We start from the raw sequence: 15,794 nt of genomic DNA on the forward strand, positions 1-15,794 counted from the left end.
AACCAACCAAGCAACCAACCAACCCCTCAACACCCCAACATAGCCGCGGCAGTTATATTAGTGGCTAATAGCTAACCAGTAACAGCTGATGGCCATCTGATTACAGCTGATGGCCATCTACTAACCAAGCCAGCAACTTTCCATGTGAGGCTGAGAGCCTGGAAACTGTTCATTGGGATTCTGTCCCCACAATAGCTTATCAACTGGATGATCTAGATAAGGAGATTTCTAGACTGTTGAAAGTGCTAACTGGATTCTTTTTGCTGCCTATAGTAAAAGAGGAGAAAGACAAGCAAGAGTAAGAATTGTTAACTATAAATGAGCTACAAATTTGGGGCTTGAAAAATAAAACTTTCATACCTATCTTCTCCAGACAGTAAATGATGCTAAAATTAAGAAACGAGTTCCAGAGAGCACATCAGGGAACTGTCAAGAAAATGAAGTCTAAAGATGAAGCCAAGGGTATGACTATAAAACCCTTTCTTAAGATTTAAGGAAGATTACAGATTTTTTCTTTTTTTTAAATAGTACAATTATTATTTTTTTTAACTTTTTATTTAAAAATTTTTTTTTATTGGGGAATGTTGGGGAATCGTGTGTTTTTCCAGGGCCCATCAACTCCAAGTCAAGTCGTCCTTCAGTCCAGTTGTGGAGGGCACAGCTCAGCTCCAAGTCCAGTCACTCTTCAGTCTTTAGTTGCAGGTGACGCAGCCCACCATTTCATGCAGGAATTGAACCTGCAACCTTGTTAAGAGCTCACACTCTAACGAACATGAGCCATCAGGCTGCCCCTCCGGTAGCTCAGCAGCAGCTCATTGTCTTCAATTTAGTTGTGGAGAGTGCAGCTCACTGGCCCATGTGGGAATCTTAACCCTGTTAAGAGCTTGCACTCCAACTGAGCCATCTGGCCACCCCTGTTTTTTTTCCAATCAACAGATGAGAGAGCTAAAATTCTTAAGTCTATTGTCCCACAGTGCTTTCACATAGGAACCCAAAATAGAAAAGGGATATGCAAAGAGATTTTGGGTGTGGATTTTGTCTGATGGAATGAATTATAAACTGACGACAAACAAAGTTTTTAAAGGGATTGTATCAGTTCGGGATTAAAAATGAAAAGATGAGCCCATATAAATTGCTGGTAGGAATGTAAACTGATGCAACCACCATAGGAAACAGTCTGGCAGTTCCTCCAAAGTTCCCATATGACCCAGCAATTTCTCCCTAGGTATACACTCAAGAAAATTGTACACAAATGTTCATAGCATTATTTGTAAGAGCAAAAAGGTAGAAACAAAATGTCCGTCAGCTCATAAGTAAAATGTAGGATAGCCATACAACGGAATATTTTTAGGCAATAAAAAAGAATGATGTATATGCTATAACATGGATGAACCTTGAAAGCATTATGTAAGTGAAAGATAGTAACGAAACACATATTGTATAATACCATCTATATAAAATGTCTAGAATAGGCAAATTTATAGAGATAGAAAGGAGGTTAGTGATTGCCCAGGGCTGGAGTAGATGGGAAGAATGGGAGTGATTGCTAAAGGATACAGGGTTTCTTTTTGGGATGATAGAGTGTTATAAAATCGATTGTGGAGATGGTTGTACAACCTGGTGAACATACATACGTAAACCATTGGATTGTACACTTTAAGTGGGTGAATTGTATGTTATAATTCAAAGTTGTTAACCAAAAAAGAAAAAAAGAAAACAGGCCTTTGGACCCTTGAAGTTCTATGGACAGGAAGCAGCTTGAGAAAACTCAATAAACATGGGCTATGTGTTATGGAAAATAAAATAAAATTCAAGAGCCCAGAGAGGGGAAAAGAGCCAGTCCTAGGCAGTAGGAATGAATACTAATCAAGGGACTGACAACATGTACCTAATTGAGTTCCAGAATTGCTATGAACCAGTGGTTGCTTTGTGCCTCTTCATCATTTTTCGAGTGGTACTATTTCCTGTTCTGTGTTTCACCCATTATTAAATTCTGGGTATGTGGGGACAGATACGTCTCTTTAAATTCAGAGGTCTTCAGATCAACATGAACTGTAGTTGAGTAGGACTCAGGGAACTGTCCCTGAGGAGTTCTATCCACCTTTGTACCTGATTTAGATGACAAGATCTTGGGATCTGATGCTCTAAATAGATGAAACTTTTGGGGAAGGGGATGCTCTTGGGAGAAAGTGTCTCTATTTTGTGTATTGGAGAAATGACTCATGGCCAGAGGATGAATTGTAGTGCGTTTTAAGACATGTCCACTTAGTATCAAGAAGTGGGGTCTAATTCTTCTTCCTTTGAATATGGGCTGGATTCAGTGTCTTGCTTCTAATAAATGGAATACGGCAAAAGTGATGTTGCATGACTAAGTCATGAAAGTGACATAGCTTCCACTCTTTCTCTTTTGGGATGCTAATCCTTTGAACCAAGACACCATGTTGGGAGGAAGCTCAGCTACATTGGAGAGGCTACATATCGGTGTGGCTGACTGTCCTAAAGTCCCAGCCAATAACCAGCACCTACCACCAGATGTGGGTAAATGAGCGTTTAGACGATTTCTGCCCCAGCCATGAGCCACCCCAGCTGTTGCCAAGAGGAACATTGACAAGCCGTCCCCACTGAACTTTGTCTAAATTGCAGATTTGTGAATAAAATAAATGTTTTAAGCCACCAAGTTTTACAGTGGTTATCCAGCAATAGATAACTGGAACAGGCGGTATTAATAGGACTGATAGCACGTTGGAAGTAAGGAGGAATGAATATTTACCAGATTTTCTAGTTTAAGCAAATTAATAAAAAGCAGTATCAGATTGTAGTGTCCTGTTTATCCATTTAAAACAGTAACATAGTGTCAGTTGGGGTTCTGGCCACACAGATTTACTTTAGAGATGAGTGTCCATGAGATTTTTTAAAAACCAAAGCCTGTGATCACTTTGTTTAGATAGCAACATCATGATTGTTCTTAGGAAACTAAAATAATATCAGAGTATAGAAGTTAGAAGATAGGATTGGAAGAGATAAGACAACAATGATTTAGTAGCTGAAAAATGATCTTATCATTTCAGTAACTGGAGGTCACTGTTAATCATCACCTCTTGTTTTACTGATAATGATATTGATGTTCATTATAATTCCCTTTATAAATTTAATGATTCTTCTCTAGGACTTTGACACTTGCGTTACCCTCTTACTGGAAAAACTCTTGTCTTTAATAGCACTCTCTTAGCTAGGCCTTCTCTGGTCATCCTATCTAAAATTGCAAACTCCTTATTCCCACACTCCCTATTTTCTTTACCTGCTTTATTAGTATCTTTTTCTTAGCACTTAATACCATCTAACACTAGTTTTGTTTGTTTTTCTTGATTGTTTTTCTCTCTCCACTAGAATATAATTTCATTGAGAGAGGGATTTTTGTCTTTTTAAATATCACTCCCTATACCCAGTGCTTGGAACAGTGTCGAGCACATAACGGGTGCTCCTAAATATTTTTTGAGTAAATGAAGTTATTTTTGAATAAATAAATAAGGTTGTTTTTTAATTTAAAAAGGAGGATTGAATTGTGTTCTGGTTTCTTTCAATATACAATGTATTTTATAGTGCTCAAGTTTTTGGAACTCAGCAATCCAAATGTGAGATATACATGTATATATGTAACCCAAAACTTCATAACTGGCCCAAATGAGGTCCTGATAGTAATTAAATATTACTGACTTCAGCTTCTCCCACTTACTCTTTTTCATGTCTTTGCCTTAATATTTTATTTGGAAATTTTCAAATATACAAACAAAAAATTCATGAAAGTAGTACAATGAACCCCTGTGACCCATTACTGAACATCAATAATTACCAATGTTTGGTCAATCTTGTTTCATCCATTTCTTCCTCCCACTTTTATCCTGATTAATTTTTTAAAAGATTTTTATTAAAATATAGATAACATATAATATATTAGTTTCAGGAATACATCATAGTTATTTAACTATCGCCCACCTAGTACTATACAGACTTATTACCACATTGATTATATTCCCTATGCTAAAGAAGTGACCGCCATGGTAAGTCCAGCAACCATTTGAAACTGTACCATGCTATCACAATATTATTGACTATATTTCTATGCTGTATATTACAACCCCAAAACTTGTTTTATATCCCAAACTTTGAACCTCTTACTCTTCTTTATCTTCCCCCCCTTTTTAATTTTCCAATTAAAGTTGACATTCAATATTATTTTATATTAGTTTCAGGTGTATAGCATAGTGGTTAGACATTTATATAATTTAGGAAGTGATTCCCCCCGACTAATACCCACCTGGCACTATACATAGTTATTACCATATTATTGATTATATTCCCTATACTTTATATCCTCATGACCATTTTGTAACCACCAATTTGTATTTCTTAATCCCTTCACCTTTTTTACCCTGCCCCCAACCCCCCTCCCATCTAGCACCCCACCCTGATAGATCTAGCACCCATCTGACACCATACACAGTTATTACAATATTATTGGCTATATTCCTTATGCTATGCCCTACATCCCTATGACTGCTGTGTAACAACAAATGTGTACTTCTTAATCTCTTCCACTTTTTCACCTCCCCCAATTGCCCCCCACCCCAATCTGGCAACCATTAAAATAGTCTCTGTATCTATGAGTTTGTTTCTGTTATGTTTGTTTATTTTGTTCTTTAGATTCACTTATAACTGAAATCATATGACATTTGTCTTTCACTGTCTGACGTACTAAAGCATAATATCCTCTAGGTCCATCCATGTTGTCGCAGATGGCAAGATTTTATTTTTTTTTTTACGCCTGAGTAATATTCCATTGTATATACCATGTTTCCCCAAAAATAAGACTTAGCCAGACAATCAGCTCTAATGCGTCTTTTGGAGCAAAAATTAATATAAGACCCAGTCTTATTTTACTATAATATAAGACTGGGTATAATATAATATAATACCAGGTCTTATATTAATTTTTGCTCCAAAAGCCATATTACAGCTGATTGTCCAGCTAGGTCTTATTTCTTATTTTCGGGGAAACACAGTATGTACCATCTCTTCTTTATTCATTCATCCATTCAGAGGTACCCAGGTTGCCTTTATATTTTGGCTATTATAAATAATACAGCGATGAACACATGGATGAGCATGTCCCATCAAAGTAGCATTTAGGGTTTCTTCAAATAAATACCCAGAAGTGGGATTACTAGGTCCTTTTTTGTCTCTTGTTATAGTCTTTGTTTTAAAGTCTATTTTGTCTGGTATAAGTATTGCTACTCCAGCTTTTTTGTTTCTTTCCATTTTCATGAAATATCTTTTTCCATCTGTTTTCTTTCAGTCTGTATCTTTCTTTCTGAAGTGAATCTCTTGTAAGTGGCATATATAAGGGTCTTGTTTTCTTACTGTATAGCCCCCCATGTTTTGATTGGAGCATTTAATTCATTTCCATTGACAGTAATTGTGTAATTATTGCCATTCTATTCATAGTTTTGATTTTTTTTTTCATCTTAAAGAAGCCCCTCTAAGATTCCTTGTAATACTGGCTTGGTGGTGATGGAACTCCTTTAGCTTTTTCTTGCCTTGGGAGCTCTTTATCTGTCCTTCGATTGTAACTGATAGCTTTGCTGGGTAGAGTAATCTTGGTTATAGGTCCTTGCTTTTTATTATTTTGAATATTTCCTGTCAATCTCTTCTGGCCTGTAAAGTTTCTGTTGAGAAATCAGCTGATACTCTTATGGGAGCTCCCTTGTAGGTAACTAATTTCTTTTCTCTTGCTGCTTTTAAGATTCTCTCTTTGTTTTTAAGCTTAGGCATTTTAATTATGATGTGTCTTGGTGTTGGCCTGTTTGGGTTCATCTTGTTTGGGACTCTGTGCTTCCTGGGCTTATATATCTATTTCCTTCACCAGGTTAGGTAAGCTTTCTGTCATTATTTCTTCAAATAGCTTTTCAGTTCCTTTCTGTCTCTCTTCTCCTTCTGGTACATGTATAATGTGAATGTTGGTATGCTTGAGGTTGTCCCAGAGGCCCCTTAAACTCGCCTTAATTTTTTCTTTTTGCTCTTCTGATTGGGTATTTTCTGCTACCTTATCTTCTAAATCACTGATTTGATGCTCTGCTCTATCTAACTCTTGGTTCCCTGTAATGTGTTCTTCATTTCTGTAATTGTATTCTTCATTTCTAACTGGTTCTTAATTGTTTCTGTCACCATTTTTATGTTTCCTCTCTCTTTGTTGAAGTTCTCCCTGAGATCACTGAGCACCCTTATAACAAGTGTTTGGAGCTCTGTGCCTGATAGATTACTTGTCTCCATTTTGTTTAGTACTTTTTCTGGAGCTTTGTTCTGTTCTTTTATTTGGGATATGTTTCTTTGTCTCCCCATTTTGGCTGCCTCCCTGTGTTTGCTTATGTATATTAGGTAGGACTGCTATGTCTCCCGGTCTTAGTACAGTAGTCTTATGTAGTAGGTGTGCTGTGGGGCTCAGTAGCGCAATCAACTGGTCTCTTGAGCACTGCACTCCAGGTGTGTCCCTTGTGTGGGTTGTGTGTGCCCTCCTCTTGTAGTTGAGCCTTGCTTGCTATTTGCACATTAGTGAGAGGGATTGACCCTCTGGCTCATTGGTTGTGAGTACTAGCCTTGACTACAGTGGAGGAGTTGTGCAGGGGCTGACCCTACAGACCAGGATCTGCCTCAGTAGGGCTCTGGTGCCTAGCCAATCTGCCCCTTGGGTGTGTTATCATTGGAGGTGGCTGAGTGGTGCTCCAACTCGTTTGGAAGCTGGCTACTGGGGTACCAGCTGCAGGTCAAGTTCAGCCAAAGCCTGTGCCCCAGCAGGAGCCACAAAGAAATCCGCAAATGGTCACTGCCCCTGCTGTGCTTGGAAGTGTCTTGAAAGACCAAGGGGTGAACCAAGGCTGGCTTAGGGCTGCTCATCCAGTGGTACAGGACACGCTCAAGCCAGATGCTGCTTCATCTGGGTTCTGCGAAACTTTGAGAGGCCCTAGGAAAGTCTTCAGCATGAGTTGAGACAGTGTTTTGTATGAAAAAGCCACTGGAAAAGGCTTGGGTGTGCCCAAAAGTTGGGTGGGGTAGGGTTTCAAAGCACCATGGCATGGCAAATGAAATGGGGTTCGCCTGCTTGATGGGGACTCACAGATGGTGGTTCCCTGCTTTGCAAACCGGAAGGGGAGCAAAGAAACAATAGCTTCTGCCAGCTCCTCCATCTGGGAGAAAGCTGCCCTTCTTGCCCCTGTCCTAAATCCAGACAACTCAGTTCCACACCATATGGCCCTGCTGCCTCTCCAGCTGCTGCTCCAGTGCTGGAGCTCAGAGCCAGTGGTTCCATCAATGAGCAAGTCCATGCCTGGTCCATTTAAGAGGAGCACCGGGGAGTGCAGCAGACCTCTGTCTCAGTCACAATCTTCGCTGTTTTTCACAGTCAGAAATTATGGGGATTTCCCCCAGCACTGGAACCTTGGGCTGGGGAGGGGCTGGGACCCTGTACTCTTCTGGGGACACCTCTGCTGCCGAGATACCCCTTCTGATTTTTAATGGTCCAACGCGGTTATGGGACCAGCCAGTCCTGCATCTCTGCCCATCCTACGACTCTCGAGGTGGCTTTTTCTCCATGTCCTTAGTTGTAGGGCTTCAGTTGAATGAGATTTCAGGCGATTCTCAATGATGTTTTTTTGCAGTTTAGTTATAATTTTGATGTGGTTGTGAAAGAAGGTAAGCACAGTGTTTACCTACTGTGCCATCTTGACTGGAAATCTCTCTCCCCTGATTATTAAAAAAAAAAAAAAAGACATCATGACATTTCACCTGAAAATCTCAGATGCGTTTCTAAATATTAAATATTAAGTATAATTTTAAAAAACAACAACACTACCACTATGCCATTAGTACACATAGCATAATTAGAAATTCCTATTACATAACCTAGTTTATGATCAGATTTCCCCAATTGACTCTGTGACATTTTTGTTCAATTCAGGATCCAAACAAGGTCCACACACTAAATTTGCTATTATTTCTATTACGTCTCATTTATTTCATAACTGCTTCCCCTCATTTTTATTAATGCCGTTTAATAAAATGCCATTTGTTAGTTGAATGTGTCATTTGCTATATATATCCTGTGTTCCAGATTTGGCTGATAGCTTCCCTGATAAGAATTTAGTTTGTTCTCTAGTCCTTATACCTTCTATAAATGGTAGTTATATCCACGATTAGATTCAGATTCAACTTCCAGTGCAAGAATATTTCATAGGTGGTGCTGTGTACTTTTTATTGCATCACATCATGAGACTTATATTGTGATTGTCTCAATTTAAATGTTGCTAAAATTGATTAGTGGGTTATTAGCCTGATTTCTTATTTATAAAGTTGCTCATTCAACCTCTCACCTAATACTTGTAGTATCCAATTATGATCTTTGAGTAAATCCATTATTTCATTAGGATTTGCAAAAATGGTGATTTTTCTCAATCTGTTTTTCCTCCTTATTTATTAGCTTCAATTTTTTTTTTAACAACTTCTTTGAATGATTAGATTATCCTAAAATGCACTGTGGATTAAAAAAATGGCGGTGTGAGGTGAGCCTCTGTAAAGCTCCCCTGGAATTTACAAAGAATCGAACAACAAAAACTCCACAAAGGACTCCCTGCACAGCAGACAGGCAAGACGAAGAGACCACTACCGACTGAAATCACCTACAGGTGGGAGATTCGCGCGAGTGGAGGGAGGAGGAAAGGGAGAAGTACGCGGAGACGGAGCCGCGCGGGCACAAGACGCAGACCCAGCTCAGTGCGCCGAGCTCGCTGCTTCCTGAAACTGCTGCAGCTGCGAGTGAGGGAAGAACTCGGACTGCTAGGGCTCCGCCAGGGCTCCACAGGGCTGAGGGGACAGCATATAACACGGCTGAACCCAACGCTCACGGCAGAGACCTCAGAGAAAAGACTGAGGAAAAAAGGCGGTTTAAGCCCACACTGCCGAGCAGAGAACGGAGCCTTAGGCACTGAGACTAGCTGCCCCCCCCTCCCCTCCCAGAGCTCACCCCGCCCCCACCTGCCCGGTTCTAGAAGCGAAACAGTAGCAGTGTCAGATCAAAACAACAGAAAATTTGCTGTTTTGAGAACTGTGGGCCGCAAACACAAATTCACAGCTCAACTAGTTCCAGCAAAGGGGAGAGAGCTGTGGAAGCAGGACCGGCTATGGTGGTGGTCGACGCCATTGCTCTGGGCCACCTCTCACAACTCACCCCGCCCCTGACCCCACCTATCTGGGCGGATCCCTGCAGGAGTAAACAGAACTGCTGAAATATACGGGCTCTGAATCAGCAGCTGGAAGAGCTTTGGAACAGCAAAAGCTCTCTGCATACCCACCGGGACTGCGCCCTGTGACCTAGACGAACTATTAACAGGAGAAGCCCGTCTCCCAGGTAATCCCCCCATTGTGTGAGAAGTTGGAATAGTGCAGAGAAAACATAGCACTACCGTGTGGGAGAAGAAAAATAAGTTGCAGTTGGAGAAATAATAAAACATTCTACCAACAAGTACTGGCAAACAAAAGACAGACCGCTTTCTATCAACCTGTTGCAGAAGTCACTCCTGTAGATGTCTAGGAAGAGAAATAGTAAACCAGTAATCGCCATGAATAACCAAGGCAACAAGATAGCTCAGAAAGAAAGTGAAAAATCTCCAGAGAAGGCACTTAAAGATACAGAAATATGTGACTTAAATGACAGAGAATTCAAGATTGCAGTTCTGAAAAAACTCAACGAGATACAAGAAAACACAGATAGGCAGTTAAATGAACTCAGAAACTCAATCAAAGAACAGCATGAGCATTTTACGAAAGAGATTGAAATCTTAAAAAGAACCAAATAGAATTTCTGGAGATTAAGAACTCAATAGAAGAAATTAAGAATGAAATAACCAGCTTAGGTAGTAGAGTTGACCAGATGGAGGAAAGAATCAGTGACATCGAAGATAGAAACCTGGAAATGACACAAATAGAAGAAGAAAGAGACTTGAGACTTAAAAGAAATGAAAGAACTCTACAAGAACTTTCTGACTCCATCAGAAAGAGCAATATAAGAATAATGGGCATACCAGAAGGAGAAGAAAGAGAGAAGGAACAGAGAATATATTCAAACAAATTGTCGATGAGAACTTCCCAAATTTGTGGACAGAACTGGACCCTCGAATCCAAGAAGCAAATAGAACACCTAGTTACCTCAATCCCAACAGGCCTTCTCCAAGGCACATTGTATTGAAGCTGTCTAAAATCAACGACAAAGAAAGAATCCTCAAGGCAGCCAGGGAAAAGAAGACGGTAACTTACAAAGGAAAGCCCATTAGATTATCATCAGATTTTTCAGCAGAAACTCTACAAGCCAGGAGGAAGTGGAACCAAATATTCAAACTATTGAAAGAGAGAAACCATGAGCCAAGAATAATATATCCAGCAAAGATATCCTTTAGATATGAAGGAGGAATAAAGACCTTTCCAGACATACAGAAGCTGAGGGAATTTTCTAATACACGACCTGCACTACAAGAAATACTAAAGGAGGCTATTCAACCACCATCAACAGGGACAATTTGTGGCAACCACAACTCAAAAAGGGGGAGAGTAAAGGCCTGAACCGGAATATGGGAATGGAGAAAGTAAGCGTGCTGAAGAAAATGGAATACTCTAAATATCAAACTTTCTTTTACATAAACTTAAGGGTAACCACTCAAAATAAATCCAGAATTGAAATATATACTGAAATAAAAGAAGAAACAGAGGAAAAATCATAGAATACCACCACACAGAAATAATAGACAACAACAAAAAGGCAAAGAAACAATGGAGACACAGCCTTAGCAGAAAACTAAAGATAGAATGACAGGAAATCCTCACATATCAATAATCACCCTAAATGTAAATGGACTGAACTCACCAATAAAAAGGCACAGAGTAGCAGATTGGATCAAAAAACTAAACCCAACCATATGCTGTCTCCAAGAGACACATCTCAGCTACAAGGACAAGCATAGACTCAAAGTGAAAGGGTGGAAATTGACACTCCAAGCAAATGGTACCCAGAGAAAATCAGGTGTAGCCATAATGATATCAGATGAAACAGACTTCAAGGTGAAAAAGATAACAAGAGACAAAGATGGACATTTCATAATGGTGAAGGGCACTGTACAACAAGAAGACATAACAGTCATCAATATTTATGCCCCCAATCAGGGAGCACCAAAATACACCAAGCAACTACTAACAGAACTAAAGGGAGAAATTGACCAAAACACAATTATACTAGGGGACTTAAATACATCATTGACAGCTATGGATAGATCATCCAAACAGAAAATAAATAACGAAATAGTAGCCCTAAATGACACATTAGATGAAATGGACATAATTGACATTTATAGAGCACTTCATCCTAAAACATCAGACTATACATTCTTTTCTAGTGTACATGGAACATTCTCAAGGATAGACCATATATTGGGACATAAAATCAGTCTCAACAAATTTAAGAAGATTGAAATCATACCATGCATATTCTCTGATCACAAGGCTTTGAAATTGGATATCAACTGTAAAAAGAAAGCGGAAAAACACAAATACATGGAGATTAAACAACATACTTTTAAAGAAGGACTGGGTCAAAGAAGAAATTAGAGGAGAGATCAAAAGATACATAGAAACAAATGACAATGAAAATACATCCTACCAAAATTTTTGGGATGCAGCGAAAGCAGTTTTAAGAGGGAAATTTATCTCATTACAGGCCTATCTCAAGAAACAAGAAAACTCCCAAATAAATAACCTCATGTTACACCTTAAAGAACTAGAAAAAGAAGAACAAGTAAAACCCAAGGTCAGCAGAAGAAAGGAAATAACAAAAATTAGAGCAGAACTAAATGAAATAGAGAACAAAAAGACAATAGAAAAAATTAATGTGACAAAGAGCTGGTTCTTTGAAAAGATTAACAAAATTGACAAACCCTTGGCTAGACTTACTAAGATAAAAGAGAGAAGACACTGATTAACAAAATCAGAAACGTAAAAGGGAAGTTATCACGGACACCACAGAAATACAAAGGATCATCCAAGAATACTATGAAGGACTATATGCCACCAAATTCAACAACCTAGAAGAAATGGACAAGTTCTTAGAAACATATAGCCTTCCAAGGCTGAACCATGAAGAACTGGAAAATCTAAACAGACCGATCACCAGTAACTAAATTGAATCAGTCATCCAAAACCTTCCCAAAAGCAAAAGTCCGGGACCAGATGGCTTCACTAGTGAATTCTACCAAACCTTCAAAGAGGATCTAATACCAATTCTGCACAAACTCTTCCAAAAATTGAAGAAGAGACAGTACTCCCTAACTCATTTTATGAGGCCAACATTACCCTGATACCAAAACCTGGTAAGGACAGCACAAAAAAGAAAACTACAGACCAATATCTCTGATGAATACCGATGCAAAAATCCTAAATAAAATTCTAGCAAATCGAATACAACAATGCATTAAAAGATTATTCATCACGACCAAGTGGGGTTCATCCCGGGGCACAAGGATGGTTCAACATACGCAAATCCATCAATGTGATACATCACATAAACAAAATAAAGGACAAAAATCATATGATTATATCAATTGATGCAGAAATAGCATTTGACAAGATACAACATCCATTTATGATTAAAACACTTAATAAAATGGGTATAGAAGAAAAATACCTTAACATAATAAAGGCCATATATGACAAGCCCTCTGCTAATCTCATAATTAATGGAGAAAAACTGAAGCCCTTTGCTCTACGTTCTGGAACACGACAGGGCTGTCCCCTATCACCTCTGCTTTTCAACATCGTGTTGGAAGTCCTTGCCAGAGCAATCAGGCAAGAGAAAGAAATAAAAGGCATCCAAATTGGGAATGAAGAAGTTAAATTATCACTCTTTGCAGATGACATGATGCTATATATAGAAAACACTAAAGACTCCACCAAAAAGCTATTAGAAACAATCAACGAATACAGTAAAGTTGCCGGCTACAAAATCAACGCACAAAAGTCCATTGCCTTCCTATATACTAACAATGAAATCTCAGAAAAAGAAATACAAAAAACAATTCCTTTTGCAATTGCAGCAAAAAGAATAAAATACCTAGGAATAAACTTAACCAAGGATGTGAAAGACCTATATGCTGAAAACTATAAGACATTTTTGAAAGAAATTGAAGAAGACACAAAGAAATGGAAAGACATTCCGTGCTCATGGATTGGAAGAATCAACATAGTTAAAATGGCCATATTACCCAAAGCAATATACAGATTCAATGCAATCCCCATCAAAATCCCAATGGCATATTTTAAAGAAATAGAACAAAAATCATCAGATTTGTTTGGAACCACAAAAGACCCGAATAGCCAAAGCAATCTTAAGAAAAAGAACAATAATGGAGGTATCACACTTCCTGACTTTGGCTTGTACTACAGGGCTACAATAATCAAAACAGCATGGTATTGGCAGAAAAACAGACACATAGACCAATGGAATAGAATTGAGAACCCAGAAATAAAACCACATAAATATGGACAGATAATTTTTGACAAAGAAGCTAAAACATACAATGGAGCAAAGACAGCCTCTTCAATAAATGGTGCTGGGAGAATTGGATAGCCACGTGCAAAAGAATGAAACTGGACTGCTATTTGTCACCATGTACCAAAGTTAATTCAAAATGGATCAAAGACTTAAGCATAAGACCTGACACAATAAACTGCATAGAAGAAAACATAGGTACTAAACTTATGGACCTTGGGTTCAAAGAGCATTTTATGAACTTGACTCCAAAGGCAATGGAAGTAAAAGCTAAAATAAACGAATGGGACTATATGAAACTTAAAAGCTTCTGCACAGCAAAAGAAACCATTGACAAAATAAAGAGGCCACCAACTGAATGGGAGAAGATTTTTGCAAACAGTGCCTCCGATAAGGGGCTAGTATCCAGAATATACAAGGAACTCATGCAACTCAACAACAAAAAAACAAACAACCCAATTGAAAAATGGGCAGAGGACTTGAAGAGACATTTCTCCAAAGAGGACATACAAATGGCAAATAGACATATGAAAAAATGCTCAACATCACTAATCATCAGAGAAATGCAAATCAAAACCACAATGAGATATCACCTCACCCCAGTCAGAATGGCTATCATCAACAAGACAAATAGTAACAAATGTTGGAGAGGCTGTGGAGAAAAAGGAACCCTCATACACTGTTGGTGGGAATGCAGACTGGTGCAGCCGTTATGGAAGGCAGTGTGGAGGTTCCTCAAAGAATTACGAATAGAATTGCCATATGACCCAGGAATCCCTCTCCTGGGTATCAACCAAAAAATCTGAAAACATTTAGAGATAAAGACACGTGTGCTCCAATGTTCATTGCAGCTTTGTTTACGGTGGCCAAGACATGGAAACAACCAAAATGTCCTTCGATAGATGAATGGATAAAGAAGTTGTGGTATATACACACAGTGGAATACTATTCGGCGGTAAGAAAAGATGAAATAGGACCATTTGGGACAACATGGATGGATCTTGAGATTATAATGCTAAGTGAAATAAGTTTGAAAAAGTAGACAACCATATGATTTCACTGATATGTGGCATATAAACCAAAACCAACAAAAGAACAAGACAAACAAATAAGAAACAAAAACTCATAGACACAGACAATACTTTAGTGGTTACCAGAGGGTAAGGGCGGAGAGGGGTGGTAGATGAGAGTAAAGAGGATCAAATATATGGTGATGGAAGGAGAACTGACTCTGGGTGATCAACACACAATGGGATTTATAGATGATGTAATACAGAATTGTACACCTGAAATCTATGTAATTTTACTAACAATTGTCACCCCAATAAATTTAATAAAATAAAAATTAAAAATAAATAAATGCACTGTGTACTGGAAAAGCAGAATAAATGCTTCATTTTCTTCCTTTTTTCCCCCCTTCTGCCTCACTCCTCCCTCCCAACCCCCACTTTGGTTCAAGCCATTGTTTCTCAGTCTAGTTGTGTAGGACACAGCTCCGTGGTCCATGCTGGTGTTATGAGCCTTGTGCTTCCCCCCCCCCCCCCGCCCTGGCTGAGGCAGAGTTGGTTGCTGATCATCAGCCAGCCACGGCCACTCATGCTGGCCGCTGGCTGCTGGCTCACGGCAGCACACAGCAGCACATGGCAGTACACAGCAGCCTGCGGCAGCACTCAGTAGCCCACGGCAGGTCACGCCAATTCTGGCTGCTCACGGCAGCCCAGCTCCAGAGAGAGCGGTTGTTGACAATCTTAGCTGTAGAGGGTGCAGCTCACTGGCCCATGTGGGAATCAAACCCGTGACTTTGGCGTTAGGAACACAGCACTCCAACCACCTGAGCCACAGGCCAGCCCCTCATTTTCTTCCTTTATCAATGTTCAGACTTATCAGTTGGTTCACTAGCAAGTTCCAATATAATCAGTGAGTTTGTTTTATTTTTAAAGTACCAATATGAAATCTTAGATTTTAATACATTTTGATGTATTTCATTCCATTCTAGATTATTCTTTCTAATCCTCAAATTTTCCCATGTCGGAGCTGTGGGAGTCCTTAGAAGTTGCTTTCTGAGTCCTTTTGATGTGATCTCATTGGTCTTAGATAACTTCCAAGTCTCTGGCATAAGGTATCCCAGGCTCATTTTGAACGTTTCCTGCCCCTAACC

The sequence above is a fragment of the Rhinolophus sinicus genome, linkage group LG14 (assembly GCF_036562045.2).
Source record: "Rhinolophus sinicus isolate RSC01 linkage group LG14, ASM3656204v1, whole genome shotgun sequence".
Classification (NCBI taxonomy): domain Eukaryota; kingdom Metazoa; phylum Chordata; class Mammalia; order Chiroptera; family Rhinolophidae; genus Rhinolophus; species Rhinolophus sinicus.